This window comes from Chironomus tepperi, unplaced genomic scaffold, assembly GCF_022539635.2.
Source record: "Chironomus tepperi strain 1889 unplaced genomic scaffold, CSIRO-AGI_Ctep_v1 contig_217, whole genome shotgun sequence".
Lineage (NCBI taxonomy): Eukaryota > Metazoa > Arthropoda > Insecta > Diptera > Chironomidae > Chironomus > Chironomus tepperi.
Genome location: NW_027226339.1, coordinates 613,097 through 630,971, shown reverse-complemented (window position 1 = coordinate 630,971; position 17,875 = coordinate 613,097).

The following is a 17,875-nucleotide window of genomic DNA, read 5'->3' as shown; positions in this document are numbered from 1 at the left end:
AAAATGTAAGAATATCTACATATTCTAAACTACTGTCTATATTTACTATGTTCTAAGAAAAACCCGAGAAACACAAAATATGAAATGGAACTGAGTAAGAGAAATAAAGAATGCTCCACCAGGGAGCATTGAGGACCGTCAGCTAAAGCTCTTTTATTCTTACTTTTCTGCCCGTGAATATTAAGACTTAAAAAAATCCAAAAGAACCCCAATAGTGCCAAACTTAGAAATGTCCCGATTTTTTCCAAAAGTGTCCCGATATTTTGCGAAAATCCTCTGGCCACCCTAAATTAAAGTGGAAACCATGGCTTGACATGAAATTAAGCTAGCGCCTGGCTCTATCGCTGGCTACCGCTTGCCAATTTACTATAGCAAATATGATACTACATGTATCAACTGCTTCTTTCGATGAGTTCTTTGGAAATTTATTTCTTTTATTAACACTAAGAGAAAGCCGTAGCAGGGTATGGTCTATATGGCTGCCAAATTGAGACAATTTCCTGGTGGCATCCATATAGCTTCCAAAAACAATCGGCTTCTATTTAGTGCGAATAAAAGAGCTTAAGCATTGCCTTTGTGATGTCTTCCTTATTTGTGTCGCCCTGAAAAGCTCAAAGAACAATTTAGGAAGCAAGCTGTTGAAAGAGGTAGCTAAAATTGGCATTAGAAATTGGCAAGTGGAATTCAGCGATAGAGCCAAATACAGGAGACACCTATGGAAGGTTATGGATTAGAATTGATCTGTATGGCCAGCAAACCAGGTAAGAAAGTAAGGAAAGTTCATATGAGCATTCCAAATGAAACCCATACTGCCAAAATGAAGTCTTGTGTCTCACGGGAAATAAACAATAACAAAACTTCATAAACAGCACCATAACTACCGTTTAAAATCACTAAAAAATCTTTCACCATAAATATTACCCTAAAATACACACAAAAAGATGGGGTAAATAAAAAGTTATAATTTTGAAAGTTTTTAATTATACCTAATGGTTCGTTATCTCCAACGACATTTATTTATGCGCACACATTTTACATGCATGTAAAAGACTTTTAAACTATTTATAGCAATAAAGCGTCTATAAAAACACAACAAATTTCAATTCTAGAGTTTTAAAATATATACAACGGAATAACTTTATCTTCCGCCACAATATTGTGGCTTGAAATAAACTATTCAGATTTTAATTTCCATCCAGTAACTAGAAACAACAAATTTTTATTTAAAGCTAGGGATGAGAGGGTATAAAAAACGACAATTTTTCATTTCTTCAATGGTGTAACTTAAAAAGGAAAAAGATGTTCTCGTCTACAACCTCCATCCCCCCTCCCTCTTCCTTCCAAAAAAAAAGAAAAACAATGAAAAATTTCCTTTTTTTCGCTCGGAAAAAATTAATTGGAAAAGTTTTCAATTAAAAGAAAGAAAAGGAAAGTTAAATTTTCATAAATTTGCAAATTTTACATTAAATTTTTCATCAATCAACACGTAAAAAATGCTCTTTTTGGTTCCCGCGCGCCAACCTTGAAGTGTCCACATGTATAAGTTTAAGTTGATTTATTGATGGAACTATGGTTCGACTCCGTTTGACTTGAAACCCTACACAAGCAGATGACTGAAGGGCCCAGCCTTATGAGCTGGAGGCACTGTGATTTTAAATCTATTGTACCACAAGCAGATGAAGAAGCACTTAGTGTCTTTGAGAGACGAATACTGCGAGCGATTTATGGACCTGCAAAAGAAGATGAAGTATACCGATGTAGGCATAATTATGAACTTTATCAGCTTTTCCAGGATGCTGATATTGTCACTATTCTTCGTGTGAATCGCTTGAGATGGGCAGGTCATGTGAACAGACGACCACAGGATGCCCCAGTATATAAAGGAACCTTTGCAGACTTTGTGGACGGCAATAGATCAAGAAGAAGACCGAAAATGTCCTGGAATGGTTGTGTTGATGAAGACGCTAGAATTCTTAATATCCCAAATTGGCAGAAGTTATCGAAGGATAAAGCTGTCTTCAGACGTTCTTTAAACGCGGCAATGGGCTCCCGTGCGCGAAAGCCTAAGAAGTAAGTAAAAGTAACTATGGTTTAACCTGGAGTCTAGGTTATTACAGAAGTCCACTAGATTCACAAGATCCATCTATAACAACAATTCACAAAAAACCCACAATTTTTGTTGTATGTCTGTAATTACAAGCCAGGTATCGCAACCATTTAAATTATTTATTTAAAACTTTCTTTTTTTTTTTGAAAATTCAACAAGTTTTCGTGCTGTGGTATAAAATTTTCCTCAAAATAGGGAACGGAACAGATGAAAATTTATGTTAATCAATTGAAAATAAGCTTTGAGTATGCAAGTGAATTTGAAAATTATGAGCTACTGAATAAAATTTACTCAGAGAGCTTCAAAAAGCTTCTCAGAGAGAATTTTCCAGGAAGAGAGGAGAGAAATCAAAGCTTTCCACGCTTAAAATTGGAAGGAACTTAAAAATATGAGAATCAACTCTCAATAAATTGAGAAATCGTATATTGTGTCTGAAATGGCAACATCCTTTTGTAAATATGTGAAATTCTTGGAAAGAATTCCGTAAAATATTTTTGCTTTTACGCATTGTAACTCTTTTCCACCGAGAATTATTTGCGGAAATTTTATTGGGAAAATGAATGCTTCCTGAAAGTAGAAATCATTCCGAGTAACATGAAAGGAATGAGCTTCGCCAAGGTGTATGTAAGGCTGCGGTGAAGCTCTTTTATTAGCATGAAACCCGAGTGACACAAATGAAGAAGGCTCCGGTTTAGTGCTTTCAGAGCTCTGATAAAGTCCTTTTATGTACTACCAAAAAATGGAATTTGTCTACTTGTACCTTCGAAATGTCTGCTTTCATGTGCCAAATTAAGCATGGGGTTTACATGGGACACAGCAGCAATGATGAAAAGTACAGCAGCGTCCCGGAAAAATACAGCAGTTGGCATCCCTATAGTTGGCAAGCGGTAGCCAGCGATAAAGCCAACTTCAGGCGCAAACTGAGGAAGTTCATTAATCAAGTGTGATCTGTACAACCAGCGAATAAGTAAGTATGGTAAATGAGGGTAACTCAAAACGGCACAATCGGCCAATCTAATTTTTCAACATAAAAATGAGTCAAAATCAGCCGTTTCGATGTTTCGACGACTTTTACAGTAAATCATTTTCAACATATTAACTACAAAATAAGATGCATGTCAGATACATGTTGGATACATGTCTAAATCAGTCTAAGTCTTCTTTCAACATGATTTTCATAAACATCATTCTCAAATCACCTAAAGGCACATCTTTTATTTATTAATCCACCAAAAAAGATTTAACAATCTAAAAAATTATTAACAAGATCTTCCTCAAAGCTTTATGTTTGAATTAGAAATAGATTAAAAATGTTCAGTGAAACAATGAAGAAATTAAAAATAAAATATTGTCTAAAAAGGTAGACATGAAATTTTGCTTTTGTCGAAAAGGTGCCTTTGAAGCCTTAAAATTAAAAAGGTATTGTAGATGACATTGAAATAAAGAAAAAATTTGAGATGACAAAGGCAGAGATTTATTGATTGAGAAGCAACAAAAAATGTAATTCAATATTAAACTTTCGTTTCAATTTACACGAGAATAATAAATTTTCAAAGATTTTTGTTCCTTCTTATGTTTAAATTTAGAGTTATGTAAATTTATTCGACATATGTATGCATATGTAATATTGTATCTTAATATTTTCCACGTGCCTGAATCATCAAAACAATGAAATTGGAAGTTTTTGTTGTAAATCCAATTAAAATTAGAGTTGGTGATTGAATTATAGTTAGGATGTTTTCAATGTCCTTACTAGGGGGTTGTTGAATTGTTACGTAAGGTAAAAATTGACTTTTTGGGAGGTAAGAATGTAGGGATGCCATCTGCTGTATTTTTGCCGGGATGCTGATTTTTGCAAGGGGGAGGAACTTACATTTTTTTCATGTAAATGCAGGTGAAATGCATGTAAATGCATGTAAATGCAGGTAAATGCATGTGAATGCAGGTAAATGCAGGTAAATGCATGTGAATGCAGGTAAATGCATGTAAATGCAGGTGCCATAGAAAATGAAGCAATATATCGGAATTGCCTCGATTTTCCTATAGATGGGTGGAAAATTCCCGGAAAAACCGATTTCGCCTCAATTTTCTTACTTATGAATAAAAACCAAACGATAATAACCAATAAATTGGTATTTAAAAGTAGTCTTGAAAAAGAAAGTAATAGTTCGAAAAAGTCCAATTTTTCCTTGGAATTTGGATGAAAATTCCTCAGAAAAACCGAATTGTTCATTAGTTTTTCTTATTGCCAAGTCAATCGAAGCTTAACCTGATCCCTTAAATTTTGTATCAAGCTTGGCCTACCTGAAATACTTTTTAGGGCCCGGTGTGAATATATCAATGTAGGGCTACTATCCAATATACTATTTGATACTGGATGTTACTGGATTTTAGTTTTGTGTACTATAGATCTGGAAATTACTGGATCTTATTATTACACTTTAAATTGACTTGGATACACTTTGATGTTTTGTACAAAGTTGTTACGTATCGAATTATTATCAAAGGCAAAAATCCATCACAGATATTACCTTTAGGAAGGATAATAAATTTGCCTCCTTGTAGGTTTGACTAGCCAAAAAAGCAAAGGCATTGCCTAGTCATAGGTAATAGTATTTATCTAGGTACATCATTTTTCTCATTTCTACAAAAAACATTATTTATCTACTCAAATATTTGCTAGGTTTGCTTAGGCATAGGCATACTTATCATAAACAAGTCTATGCAAACACAAAAAGTATTGCCTTTGGCTATACAGTGCCTTTGCCTAGGTATAATCTTTGCCTAGGCAAATTTGTTTGCCTTTCTAAAGGAAATGCCTAGGCTAAGTTAAAATATAACAAGAAATAGCTAGTCACCTACTCACAGGCATCTATCTGACAATTCTGTTATGTATTTGAGAATGCTGGATGTACCTGGATCTTATTATATAGTAACCTTGTTTTGGATGTTACTGAAATGTAAACATACCCGAGTAAATATGGACCTTGCTTGATAACAAAAATGTGCATTCTCTATAATATTGAATGATTTTAATCATGTTAACGCTCATTTAGGGAGTATTCTCATTGTCTGTTAGGGATAGTAGCACTGAATGTTGCTGGATAATATTTTAAATCTGTACCAAACAATTTAATATGGATTATAAAATCTAGTACCATCTTGGATCATTATTTCCTTAAATAAATAAACTTAAAAACAATTTTCAGAATAATAATAAGACTCAGCAACTTTTAGAACTATTATGAACAAAAACTAAGATCCAGTGACATCCAGCGCGAACAAATAGAGCATAATAAATCTAAATAACAACCAGAATCCTCTTTAATCTATGAACTCTTTAATCTAGCCTCTTTAATCTAGCCTCATTATAAACAAAGAAATGATATTTAATAATGAACAAAATCACATACATTTAACGGTTTTTGTGATTTTGAGTATACATATACGTAAATTTTTTTGTACAAAGTACGCATATAAACGTATATTTATCCAACCCTAATCTACAGTGAAAAACTCCTCTTAAAAATCGAATTTCGAACTAATTTTCTTATAAGAGGAAAAAAATTCTTCAGAAAAGTCGAATTTTGTCATTTTTTGAATCACTAGGTTGTTAAACCATAAAAAAATCAAATTTCGGCTCCATTTAGTTACCAGAGTGTAAATATATCTTGGACACATTATCAAAAAGTTTTCAGGATGAATATATCCGTTAAAAATCCAGTTTTATTAAAATGCAGGTAAATGCATGTGAATGCATGTGAATGCATGTAAATGCATGTAAATGCATGTAAATGCATGAAAATGCATGTAAATGCAGGTAAATGCATGTAAATGCAGGTAAATGCATGTGAATGCAGGTAAATGCATGTAAATGCAGGTAAATTTTTAAGTTCCTCCCCTTGGATTTTTGCACTTTTTTGCAGGTTTCGTACTTAATTTAAGTAGTTCATTTAATATAAAGACTCAAAATAGTTCGGATTCGATATCCCAGGGAAAATTTTGTGCAGCATCGGACGAACCCTATTTACTCGAAATTGAAACTTTACAGCTGTAAATCAAGAAATCCTCACAAAAATATCTGATTTCCTATAAACTAGATTCATTTGAAACATTTATCAGTATTTTCCCATCCATTGTCAATTTTATCATCATGTTCTATGCAAATCTTTTCATTTTCCAAAAGATTTTCACGTCTGTAATCCTCTTATATCATACTTTGAATTCTATGTCACAAAAAAACGATAATCGTAATATCGATTCCGATTGTCATGATAATGTTAAATTTTATGGTAAAAATGTTCAACGAGGATAGGATATAATAAAAAATTCAGTTGATATCAATAATAATTTGAATTTAAATTATTTCGTTTTCATCTTCTATAGTCATTTGGTCTCTCTTTTTTCATTTCGCCACTATTTCTTTTCTTCACTTGGTGGATGAGATTGTTCTTTCAGATCTGGACGATTTAATATAAATACATTCTTATTTCCATTGTTCAAAAGAGAAAGCAATTCTATTGCTTTTCTGGATTTTTAAAAACTTGGTTTTTGAGGAATATGAGTGAATGTTTAAAAATTGTCTCGTTGTGCAGCATGATGCAGACATGGTTATTTACTAGACATCAAGAATTAATTATGTTCGAAACTAATCCAGCATGCATTTGGCTTCTAATAATGCAGTGTTGCAAACATCTGAAATTTTAAAATTCATCGACATATTTAGAGGAATATTCGGAATTCTAAGGGACCGTTCACTTATTACGTTTGCTTTTTAGGGGGAGGGGGTCTAGGATTTTGTAACAGCCTTAGCCAAAAATTTTTTTTTGTAACGACATTTTGTAACGAGGGGGGAGGGGGGGTCTAGAAATTCGTTTTTTTTGCGTAACGTAATAAGTGAACGGCCCCTAAACAGGAAGAGGGTTACTGAGTTACTGAATAATGTTGTTACGGATGGTTCTGCAAACGCTATTTCTATCATTACTTAATCAACGAACGTTTTTTATACAAGATTCTAGTTGTGCTCTTCCTGTTATATCTACATAATCATCTTCGAGCTACACAAATGTAAAAGGCTCCATCTTGTAGACGTTTGGAAGCTCAATGACTTCTAAATAAAGACGAGGTACATTTAATAACATCAAATTGAAGGCACCTCTATTTGCATCTCCATTTGGCTTCCAAACGTCATCGTGTCAGAGTCCTAAAAGTTCCATGGCAGAACCTCCTTCATTTGTATCGCTTGGGCTTGTAATTCACAAAACTACAAACCTACACAAAACTATAAATCTCATCATTCATTACCAACTTTAATTCCTTGGCTAAGGCGCACGAGGGCTTATTGCCGCGTGTAGGAAACGTCTAAAGATAGCTCTATCCTTCGTAACCTTCTGTCTGTTCGTGATATTAACGATTCTAGCGTCATTCTCAATCCGTCCAATTCAGGAATTCATATTCCATTCATCATTCACATTTGCCCTCAAAACGTCAAACTAAAATCCATTCCAACCTAATTTCAAATGAGCCGTAAATTAATTCATCTCCAAAACTTAATGAATATTTTTCGTCTAATCTGTTTTCGACCGCTTTTTTTTACAAATTTTATTTCTTATTTTTCAGGCCTACATCTCTTCACCTTTTCATTTTATTGTTACAAAAAAGCGATGAAAGATAAAGAAGGAAAGGTCACAATTGTTGAAAATATTTACACCTGTAGCAATGAATAATTTTTTTTTAAGTACCTAAATGGTTTACATATCAATTTGGAATTAAATTTGAATGAATATTTGGTGAACAAATAAGAGGATTATGGCTGAATTGGAGGTATGAATTTAGGTCAATTGGGGATGTTTTATAGGGCTATTATAGGAATTATGGGACATTTTGGGAAAATCCTAAAATAGAAGTAGATATTTATTGCATTTAGCATAGGCTTGGGGTTGTAGAGTGAGTCGAAGTGGCTCGGTGGCGGAATGGTCATTGACTCTGGAAAAGCTAAGTGCTTTATACTAATTTCAGTTAAAAAGTGGCTATTGATAGAAACAGTCCCTAACAGACAAAGAGCATACTCTACTCATTTTTGTAAGCATGCTCAATTGTATGAAAAATGCTCATTTAAGTGAGAATACTCTGTATGTTAGGGAGAAGCGTTTGATATTGCTAAGTAACAAAGTGAAGCCAGCGATTAAATCAGCTTCAGACGTCAATTAAGAGAGATCCATGGATCACAGTTGATCTGTTCGGCCAGTGAAGTGAGTAAGTAAGTAAAAATGGACTTTGATAAAGGCATTAATGACTCAGTGGTGTGGAATCTTTTATCTGCTATGAAGCACTTTAGATCTTGAATTTTTCAAAAATCTGTATAGACTTGCATTAACCCAGAAAGCACATGGAGTGCAAATGTCTGAAAATCTGTTCCCAGACCGACTCGAATCTGGTCTGAAGCCACATTTCATCGAATCCACGTTTGATTTCGTCGAAACCACGAGCCTGAGACCGGGACATGCTTTCCTGAGATTGAGTTTTTAGCATTTTCTCCTGCGTGTGCCTTCCGGGTAAGGATGTCTTTAGTCCTAAAAACTCAATTTTGAGTGCTTATTTGAACTTTTTCTACTCAATTTTGGAAATTTTAAAAAATCGTTTATTTTGGTTTCGTGACACATTTGATATTAATAATAGCAAGATACACAGGATGTCTTGGTCTCCACTGCCTTCAATTGCTACTCAACTTTGCCTACCTACTTAAATAACTGAATGAGCGTCAAGGTACTAAACATACCAAATTAGATACTATAAATATTTTACCTTGAATTAAACTTTATAATATTTTCCTGACCTTTTGAACTGCTCAATGAATTCACTTCCTATCAAAATACTTAGAAATTCTAAAATAAAATCATGAGTCAAAGCCTAAATCCAAAAAAATGCGCAACAATTTCTTCAAGATCAAAAAATTCAATCTTACGCCTTCTTAAAAGACAAAAAAAGGAAAAAGAAGCTGAAAAGTTTATGAATATAGGAAGGAGGATAATCACAATCATCAGCATTTTTATCCAATTTCTCCTTCTCTATATTTTTTTTTCTTCATTAAACTGTTTATGCAGATCATGATGATTCTCATGAAGAAGCAAAAATGCACGAAGTTCAATAGCTGCAGTTCAATTTTCCTTCCTCAACTTTCATTAAATGAAAAAAAAAAATTTTTTTTTGTTCTGCTCGTTCATGTAGAATTTTATTGAATTTTTTCCATCCCGTCTTAATCATTTCAGTCAGAGTGTGGCTTTTTCAAAAACGACTGTTAATTTTTTTCAAAAAAAATATTTTTTTCGATAAAATTTAAATTTTTTTTGACCGTTACTTGTACTTTTCTTTGTAACGTATTTTTATTTTAAAATAAGTTGAGTTCGAATTGTTCGAATTTCTTCGACAATCAAATGTCGTGAATTTGAGACGGCCACACTCTGATTTCAGTCTTCGTTATTTTTATACATTTTTATTGAAATTTAAAAGAAAAAAACTTTCTCTTGTGCATGAAAATGATGCTGTAAGGTAGTTACGATTGTGACTTCATTTAGTTAATTTTATTATCTTTTAAGATCCATCGTATCATCTTTTATGACATGTCATGTTATTCAATATTTTTTTTTTTCACTTAATATGCAAATAATGAAAATTGAAAGAAAAAGAAGCCAGGCACGAGTTGAGCATTATAAAATGCAAATCAAGTGCTGGTTCTGTGGAAATGATTTGTTTTTTTGTCTGGGAGTCTGATTCTTGGTAGCAAGTATGTAAAATTATGAATGAATTTTGAGGAACTGAAAATATGCAAATCAGAATGAGGAAATTGTTAGTTCCCAGAAATTAAAAGCAGGTAAAAATGCAAAGCATGTGTATTTAATTCCGAATAACGGATTCCTGAGTGGGACTCAAACCCACGTTCTACGATTGCCAGTCACATGCTCCTACCAGTGATTAATCGGATTTTACTCGACTATATGAAAAATTCCCATAAATTTCATGTATCCTTCTTGCATACTGCACTCCCACATGATAAACCGTTGGTAGACCATTCCTGGAATTCCATTCCAACAGTGCTTGGTTAATGAACAGTTGAACAAGGATTCAAAAAATAAATGCTTTAAAATTATATTGGCATGAGCTTTAATTTTCGAATTTAGAGTTTGCTGTACTGTTTTTAACTTTTTTGAAGTCCGGACTTTAGGACTTTAATGGAGTCGAATCTACTCTGCAGTTCTCCCAATCCTGTTTTTGATTACTATTTGTGACTTTCATTAAATGTTTTGAACAAAGTGTGTCTGAGTGCCTCACATTGCCTCACAATGACTCACCTTTTATCATCAGCCTCACATCTGAACGCCGTGCTTCACATATTGACCACATCTGGATTAAATAGCAAAGGATGCTCTAGGTTGCCTTAAAATCGACTTTTGGAAGGTATATGACTTAAAACTTAATCACAGGATAAGGTGATTCTGACCTAAAATCGGATTTTACCGAATTCGTCTCAGACGTTGTGAGTTAAGTCTGTCGTGTGTCAGATTTTTCGACAATTCTTTGCTTTATGGCCTCCTAAAATTAGTTACAATGAAGCTGTTTAATTATTACGTTCAAGAGGGTACATCTGGTTTAAACAATAAAATTTCTGTTCGATTTGATCATTTTTGAAAATAGTTCATTATTTTCTCTGGCATGCAAAGAGCATGTTTTCACGGTCTAGAAAGACCAACATCCCTAGTGGACAAAAGTAAGTTAGAACTAGTCATTGACTGGATATTAACTTACCACGAACTTGTTGTAACGTAATTTTGTCCGCTCGGGTACGGTACGTAAAAGCGGTCTCTATACTCGTTAGAATGTGTTAAGTAATAAATGAATGGGACCGTCATATAGTCTTTAAGAAAAAAAAACAGCATCATCCCAAAAAATATTCAATCTCAGATTCCAACAAAATCTTATCCAATTCCAAAAAATTTAAATGACTTCAACAATTTATAACATCCATTACGATGATACTGAGAAGATATCAAAGTTTTCTTTTTGATTATCCATTATGTAGAAAGTTTTAAATGGCACATGATGGACATAAATCTCAAGTCGGTCAAGCTGCAAGCTATATTAATCTCACCAAAGCCATTTCAATCATCATCCCACCAACAAATCTCTAATCTCTGCATAAAGATTACGTCAACGCAATTTGTGACAAAGGAAAATGCGCCATGAGCAATACAATCACAACTTCCTAAATACTCATCTTATGTTGAAGTGAAGAACACGTGCCTGTTGTAAGGAAGACTACCTGTGTAAATATAAACATTGATGCTTTCAATGAAAATGATGTTTTTTTCAGAAGTGCTGACAAATAATGATGGATAATCATGTAGATGTAATACTGACTCGTGCTGGAATTAAATTTAATTGCGAAATTTTTGAATGAAGTCAAAGAGACAAATTGGAATTATTTTGATTCATGATGAGATGCTCTTAAGAGTCGAGGAATAAGAAAAGATGATTTATTCGTATTTTTTGATTTTTGTCATGAAGTGGCTTGGTGGAAGGCTGGTTTAGAACTTCGGTACCTAATTATTGCAATCTATCGGTAATTATCGAGACCCAACGGTAAAAATTCTTTGAATATCCTTTTTTGAGTCATATGTAGTGGATTTGCGACTCACGACCTTCTTCTGTAGGCTACAGGCAGCAATGTTATCAAAGGAGCGGTTCTGATCCCATTTTAAACTGAAAAACTTCGGATGTGCAAAGGTCTGATGCAGTCATCATTCGTTAAACAATTATCAGCCGCGAATCGCTCTTGAACAGCTCTGGGGACGAGGAAGGAGAAATATAGTTGACTCCCACACACCCTCTTCCCCCTCTAGATACGCCACTGATGTTTAATTCCAGCATACTTTTAAAATTTTTCCATTTCAAATCTACAAAATTTTCCATTCTTTTTTCCACAAAATTTAAAAAGAATCGTGAAAGGAAATAAATTAAAATTATCCGTGGCCTAATTCCTTACCCATTCTTCGTAGCCCTTTCAAAAACAATGAACATAAACATTTCTCCACACAAACATTTCGAAAACCGTTTCTCTAATTCATGACTTTTTGTTTGCCTTTTTCGGCCTGTTTAAGTTCATTGTGAGGATGAAAAGTTTTACGACATTGTTTGGCCTACGGTAAAATCAACTGTTCGGTTCAAAGCTAAACGTGATTAGATTATAAAATGTATTGTAAAAAGCAGTGCAAAAAAAAGAAGAGATTTTGGAAGATTCGTGAGCAACGATGTCAATTTTAAGGATTATCACTATTAAAGCTGGAGTTTTGTAAAAAAAAATTTTGTTGAGGATTATGGTTGTAAAAATTTGGTTATTAAAGAGGCTGATTATTGGATAAATTGAGTTGTTATAACTTTATTTAGAGAGTTTTTTGATAGAGATCAGTAGAGAAGCTTAAGAAGAGTCAAAACTTACCTCAAACAATAACATTCTTAAATTGGTTTGGTTTCTAAAAACTAAGTTTACTTCCGTACCTTACTGGCCATATAGATCAATTGTGATCCATGGCCGCTCTCAGATGGCGCCCAAAAGTTGACTCTATTGCTGGCTTCCGTATATCAATTTGCAATCACAAGTAAAATGCTGTTTCATTTGACTGCTTCTACCTTCCAAGTGTTCTTTGTCGTCCATTGTCGTCGTAGACAATCTTATATTTTTCGCCACACATTTTGAAGCTAAGCCTCGATCAAAATCGCACTCTAGGATCGGTTCATGGCATTTTCAAAAATGTTTGGCTTTCAACCCAGGTTGCCCCAACCACCTAAAACTGATGCTAAATCAGGATTTAAATAAAGGAAAATCGTTGGTGACTTACATAAAACCGTTTGAATGCGATGGATTACCATACTTCGCACATTTCATAGCATAACTCAGAGTATATCAATGCAACGTAACTAACCACAATTTTGTGTGCTGCGAATTACATAAACCGGATTAATGGAGGTAGATCAGCGAAGAACTATTCAAAAATTCAACTATAACTTCTCTGGAATTAGATTAAACCCGGTTCGCTAGGATCAATTGGCCTATAGTTTAACCACTTCGCAGCTGCAGCTTTTTCATTGCTTATTTAAAAGTTGCTGAACATTAATAAATGCTTATCTGGCTTCATTCATTAACAACTTGATTCATTCAGAATAGCCATTATTCATAAATATCAACCAATTGTACGGACTTTATATAAAATTCCATAATTCCTCCTCAAAAACAGGTCTCTACTTCCTTAAATTCTCTCACGGATTAAATCTCCATTTGTCAGAATCTACCAGAATCTACAGAATCTGTCTCCAACAATGACATAAATGCCTTAAAAAAATCGTAACCAAAAATCCATTTCAAAATTTGCCACAAATAATCCAAAGCACGTTTGAAATTTCATTCCGAAATGCGTCCTATAAAGTTCCGTCTAGTAATGCTTACAGCCTCATCATTCATGCTGCACACAAAAAAAAACAAAGGAAAAATCGCTACAAGGAAAATTTTTTCGCAGCTTTTTAATAAACTTTAAGCTTAAATCCACATAACATTTAGTTCCGAGAAATCCACTGGTTGATGCTTGTTATAGCCGTCATCATTTGCAGACGCTCAAAATGTAGTTTATTGCGCGATGCAATGATGTAACTTTATTATTTTGCCATTCCTATCCTTTTTTATTCATAACATAGTCATATGCTGAAGTTATGTCTCTCAATATAATATAGTCATCTGCTGTTGATGTTTGTTGCTATGTTTCACATTCTCATCAGACATCGCCCGCCCTATTTGATGCTTATTTTATTCATCTGGAACAAGCTCACGTTTTTCGCGGTTTTTAGTTATGATGTAGCAACATTAACGGAAACAGCACAAAAAAGGGAAGAAAATTACACACAAATATTGAATAAAAGTTCTTTGTTTCCCCTCAGCCATGTCCTCCAATTATTTATTCCGAACATGAGTCGTCAAACTTTACTCAAAGCTTAAATAGAGCAATTTTAATTGATGATGTGATGAAAATATTTTAAGTGCTGTCGTAATGCAAGAGAATCTCCTCTCTCTCTATAAAAATCACTTCCTGTTTTTACTGAACAGCGAGGACTTTATGCCACGTCTGATTGTGGTGTAACTGGGCATGAAAATTCAAATAGCTATGGCTCAAGCGCTTTTCATGGAAAAAGTTATTTTTAGAACTTATTTATTGTTGATTCTTGACTGTATTTGAATGAGATGCGTCGCCGGCAAAACAAGCAATTTGTGTAGGTTTAGGAAAGTTTTAGTATGTGGGTGATCGAAACATGGAAGATATTTTGGTAAGTTAACCTCATTATTATGTGAATCTTTAAGAGAAATTTTAGGAAAAACGGGGAGATGAGGATAGGAATAATGTGTTTCTCAGCATATTTGTGGGAGCAGGTATATGCTTAAAGACATTACTTTATGGTTTGAGATGAATTGTTTTAAAATTCATATACAGACTTTTTTCGAATACCCGGAAGGCATACGACAATTTGCCGAAAAACCAACTCGTGGTCGACTTGAATCTAGCCAGAGATCAGAGGCACGCTAGTCTGAGGCCAAATTTTCGGTCATTTCAACATCATGTGCTTTCCTGGAATAGTACAAATCGGTCAATCGATCAAAAATCCGACCCAAAGCCGGCATGCCTCTGACTTAGTGTCAGATTAAGCCTAAATCAAAATAATCCGATCTCATGCTAGAGTTAAGTTGGCCAGAGTTCGTATTTTCAGCAATTTTAATGTCATGTACAGGCTCTGATTTATTCCCAAATTAAGCTTAAATCCGTCCAAGGTCAGGTTGACTCTGTTCAGGCTAGAGTCAAGTCCGCTAGGGTTCGGATTTTCAGACATTTTAACGCCATAACCAGGTACTGAATTGTTGCCAAATTAAGCATAAATCCGATCTGGTGACAGAGTCACATCACCTTAGTGCTGGATTTGGATTGACTAACTGACAAATCGAAATTTTCGAACTTATTTTCGAAGTTTTCGAAATTAATTTCGAAGTTTTCGAATTTAATTTCGAAATTTTCTATATTTTTAAAAATAATTTTTTACTTTTCGATGTTTTCTTAAAAGTTATGTTCAAAAATTTCAAAGTTCGAAAATTCAAAATAAAAAGTTTCGAAAATTCGAATTTAGGTTTGACAAATTCAAAATTTTCGAAATTAATTTCGAATTCTTCGTACTTAATTTCAACGTTTTTCGAAAGAACTTTGTAAATATCGACAAATTTCATCCTTGGACTCACATAAAACTTTTGTAACTAATCCTGACTTATCTCAAAAATTCCACAAAACGTATCAAAACTTTAAACTTTACAGACAGTCGAACAAACAACCAAATAAATTCACAATTTTCCTTTTTCAAATAGAGAATATCGAAACGAGAAGTACTCAGAGAATGAAGATGTAAACTTTTTTTTAAGCATTTAACATTACAGCTGCGAGGGAACAGCGGGCGGAGAGAAACATACTTCCATTACAAAAATCTCTTCAATAAAATTAAATTAATACTTGAAATATAGAAAAGTTTTTTTTTTTTTATTCCATTAGATTTGAATCTGTAACTTGGAGTGCAGTGATTACCTGCTTATAGCATCACGTAGGAATTGTTTAAAATATTTTTAAAATTCCAAGTGCTGCTTTTTTTACATTTAATAGAAAAGTTTAGTAATTAAAAGTACTTAAAATTGTTTGTTTCAAGGATTATTTTTTTTTAATGTATTGGATGTGCTGGATTTTTATGTAACGTTCCTTATTTCCATATTTACTGATTAATGCTGCCGGATATTTAAGTTGTCGCTATAATGTCCAGACAAACAGTCAACTGAATATTAATTATCAATAAAAATGTGCATGAAAAAATTATCGAGCAATAAAATGTCAGCTTTTGTGGCTGTAAATGTCAATTTGAGGACGACATTGAAAATTAATTTGATTGGAATCATTAAAGTGCTTTGATGTCTTCTTATTTTTAATTAAATGCCTTGATTTGCACTTGAGTTTTTCAGTTCTTTTATCGTCAACGTCTCTTCTTCATGACCTTCTAAGAATATTATCTATTCTAGGTATTGAGAAAGCACTGAAAGCTTCATTAGTTGCCAATTTAAAGAGTTTTGTAGAAGTGATTTTGTAAATGTTTTTCTTCCATCAGCTGATGATGAGGATTAATTGATTCTGAGAAGACTTTTTTGACGCAATTGAAGGCCGAAAAGTCTAAAATTTTACGGGTACTTTTTGGCATCAAATTGCCTCTTTTTGGAAGCATTCAATTACTTTTTAAGAAATGGTAAAGGCTACTTTAAAGACGCTAAAATTCTCAATATTCCGAACAGATAAAAGTTATCGACAATAAAGCTGTCTTCAAACGTTCTCTAAAATCGACAATGGGCACCTGTACTCCCTAACCAAGGAAGTAATTAAGGGTTACTTTACAATATGTACACGTTTTTCATGGCAGCTAAAAGGCGACCAAATGGTGTATAATTGGTCATTTTTATGGCAGTCATCATGATAATTGCCACATGGAAGCCATTTGACAGACACATTAAAACAGAGTGACAGCCAGATTGATAATCAGAGTGACCAGTATTGCACCTGAGTTGACAGGATTTTGGGAGTCCAGACTCCACTAAAGGCACCTACATTATCGAATCCTACCAACTAAAGCTGCTACTCTGCAATGAAAACTGTTTTTCATATTTATGTCTCCTTTTGCATAAAAGCTGCGCTAGGAAATTTCGTGGCTAGTGATTGTTTAACGAGTGAGGGTGCGCCAGACCACTGCACTCACTAGACCTACAGTTTATAGTGGGATCAGAATTACTCCTTTTATGACACTTTTTATCAGGTTATTGTCCTTAGCCTACAAAGGGAGGTTGTGAGCCTCGTGTAGGCCTCCACTGCATGTAGTTTGAAAAAGCTTCCCTTGCCTAGTCTCGGACCATTGCCGCTTAGTCGGTATCACAATAATTAAGTAAAGCCATCGATTGCAATATCGACTTTGGCTAAGCAAATGTTAATGCATATTGAATTAGATCCAATCCAAACCGCACAATTTAGACGTAAAGACTCTGGTGCTTAGCCACGCTAGAGCTACAACGTAAGTATATCCTGAAAATTACGCTTCCGAATAAGTGATAGCTAAAATCGGCCAATTTTACGGTGAAATATGAAATTTGCAGCCTCATTCTATTCGAGTAAGATTGAAATTTTCTCTATTTTCTGCAACAGATCTCCATAGCTCATTGTTGGCAATGAAGTGCTTCAAATTGATAACTAAAACTAACACAATGATAAACAGCAGCTCTCAATTCCAAAAAACGTCACTCCATCCTTGATTAACCTTGAAAATTTTCAGTCTAAATTCTCAAACATCTCAATTGTTACTTCATCAAGCCATTTGCATGCTTTTAATCATCTCCTACAAAATTTTCTCTCTTTATCTCCATTGCTTCATTTTCTTAGATTTACTTCCATTTCCATCTTCTTCCTCTTCCTTGTATCATAAAAAACTATAAAACTTTTCCTACATGCAAACATCTTAATACGAAAATCTAGCAAAGAATAGGAAAAAAGAAGTAGCAACAAAATCTGGGAGAAGAGATTTCATGCCATTTCATCGCCTCATAAAAACTTAAAAAAAAAGTATTTTGTGCTTGCGTTGCTGCTTCTTTAAGTGACAATTTTGCTT